At 42.5% G+C, this 2,809-nt stretch overlaps 1 pseudogene; it reads right to left on the minus strand.

Annotated features, from left to right (window-relative positions):
* Positions 1-1,995: 1,995 nt before the first annotated feature.
* LOC140522777 (pleckstrin homology domain-containing family B member 2 pseudogene) lies at positions 1,996-2,470 on the minus strand (annotated as a pseudogene).
* Between the last annotated feature and the right edge of the window lie 339 nt (positions 2,471-2,809).

Consider the following 2,809-nt stretch of genomic DNA (forward strand, 5'->3'; position numbering starts at 1 on the left):
CCATTGACTTTTTGAACCTCTTTTGCCAATTGAGTTAGCCTATTTTTCAAGGTGTTATTTTCTTCAGCATTTTTTGGGGTCTCCTTTAGCATGATGTTGACCTGCTTTTCATGCTTTTCTTTCATCTCTCTCATTTCTCTTCCCAGTTTTTCCTCCACCTCTCTAACTTGATTTTCAAAATCCTTTTTGAGCTCTTCCATGGCCTGAGATCATTGAATATTTATTTTGGATGTTTGGGATACAGAAGCCTTGACTTCTATGTCTTTCCCTGATGGTAAGCATTGTTCTTCCTCATCCCAAAGGAAGGGAGGACATATCTGTTTACCAAGAATGTAACCTTCTGTGGTCTTATTTTTTCACCCCCTTTTCTGTGCATTTTTCCAGCTGGTTACTTGACTTCTGAGTTTCTTCTCCACACCCACCTTGCCTCCTGATCTGCCCAGCTAGTGCTTGGGGGCTGAGATTCAAATGCTGCTTCCCAGCCTCAGGGCTTCACGTGGAGGCAAGGCTGTTATTCAGTTTGAGATGAAGTTCAGCTGCTCAGGTGGGGGCAGGGCCGCCACACGGGTCTCAGTCCCCTCAAGAACTTCAACAATGGATCCAAGCTCCTGCCTGCTTTGGGAGCCCTTGTCTGCTGCTGCCTCCACTGCCGCCTCCCAAAGGGGCCTGCGTTATGGAGACACCCTGCTTCCCTCTCGGCTAGCCAAAAAGACTCTCTCACTAACCTTTGGCACCTGTGGGTGGAGGGACCTGTGCAGCCACTGGAGATTCCATCCCTGAAGCCAGCTTGGATCTGCTCCCCTCAGTGCCACACGACCAAGGCAGGGCTGGGCTCTGCTCCAGGTCTGGTGTTCAATGGACCTTTCGTGTCAGTTTTTCAGGTCTCTCTGGAACAGAAATCTCCTCTGCTCCATTGTTCTGTGGCTTCTGCTGCTCCAGAATATGTTCGGAGTTCTTCTTTACAGGTATTTTATGGGCTGTGGGTTTGGAGCTAGCTTATGTGTATCTTTCTACTCTGCCATCTTGGCTCCTCCCAACTTATTTGTTTTTCAAAACAAGAGGAGAGAAGAGGGGATGTCTCAGACACACAATATAAAAATATACTCAATAGCAGTCTGAAGTTTGAATATGTTTTCAACATGTTAAACAAAAGTTAAGAAGGTAAAAGTCATGTCTGTCATCTTCTAAATGCATGGGTAGTATAGACTTTCAAAAAAAAAACCCAATCACTTCAGCCTCTAAACTGCTTTTACAACTCTCCAGGTTGAGAACTATGTCAAAGAACTATAGGTTTTCAGTCCTATTTACAAGGGTTTGTCCTGAATGCCAGCTCTTGACAAGAAACCTGCCAATTCCAGTTTCCAGGATTCAATAAATCCATTCACAAGAGAGAAAACAGGCCCACAAGTAGAGTACCACTGGATAATGACAGAACTAACTGCAGAGGTATGTGGAGCATTACCACTGCCTTGGGTACTGTTCTTTGGAGTGTGTAGTGCAAAAGGTCTGTATTGCTTTATCGTACATAGTTTACCACCCTACCATGCCAATAGCAACACCCAGATTGTTTCTTAAGTTGAGCTAGCAGTTGGATTAATTGAGTTTTTCCCTGCCAGAAATCATCATCTATTCAGGGGTCATTATATGAGCAGCATACTTCTAAGATGGATGACAAAGCTATCTCTTATGCTCTGCCTTTAACACTGCAGTGCTAATGTTCTTTAAAACGAATGAGCTCATATAAGTCCTTCTTATACAACTAAGTTCCATAAAAGAGTTTGAAATGATCAAGTATCCTTTTAATTCATATTTCAAATGAACAGCACACTTGCAATCCAACCCTGTGAATTTTATACTGACTAATTATAATTAAGATGTCAGTACTTTAAAAGTACTATTGTAACTGTCATTAAAAATCTTCATAGTAAAACAGGATATTATTATCACACACAGAAAATAAATAAAAGTTTTGGAAGCTACAAATACAAAGGTGTATTAGAAGACCCAGAACAAAGATCCCAAGGCAATGCCAGTGGCTGCCCCAGCCAGCATTCCCAGAGCTAGGTCTCCATCGTTGTCCCGATAACACTCATGGATGATAACACTCACAGATGATGACATGGTTGGCAGGCTGCTGTCCATAAGGTTCTGGATATGGATACTGGTATGGTATCGCATAAGCTTGCCCATTAGCAGCATAAACAACTTGAGTTCCTGGAGGGTATGCACCATTATAATGACCATAGCCAAATACGTCAGGAGATAGAGTGGCATAAGCTGTGTAAGGAGGAGGAGACGAAGCCACAGCAGTTTCATCATATATAACTTCTGAGCCAACAGAGGCTGTATTTGTCCTGGCATCCTGGAGTACAAATTTCCATGCCAAGCAATCATCTTCACTTTCTGCACAAAGATTGATAGTTTTCCCATCTTGGCAAACAATTTTCAGTATGTGGTCTTTTGGCCACATGATTTGGAAATGGCCAGGAAGTGAGCTGGAGTCCCAGCTCCAGCAAAGACAAAAACTCTTTTTAGAGCCTTTTCCCCATGGTCAATTCTAGATGCTCTCTCTACTGCCATTACTATGAAAGCTCTCTTTTAGGTTCACTTCATACAAATACATCACCTGATAATCATTTAATATCATTTGAACCTCAACAAGGGCCAGAGCTTGAATTAATCAACAGAAAAAGAACCACGACGCCACAGTTATCCCATTGTTCTTGGAGTAAACTCAAAGAATATCTCTTCCTATGTCAAGAAGTCCAGATGGGCCTGACTTAGGAGAATTTTTTCCTCTGTTTAAGGC

Source organism: Notamacropus eugenii, chromosome 2, assembly GCF_028372415.1.
Source record: "Notamacropus eugenii isolate mMacEug1 chromosome 2, mMacEug1.pri_v2, whole genome shotgun sequence".
Lineage (NCBI taxonomy): Eukaryota > Metazoa > Chordata > Mammalia > Diprotodontia > Macropodidae > Notamacropus > Notamacropus eugenii.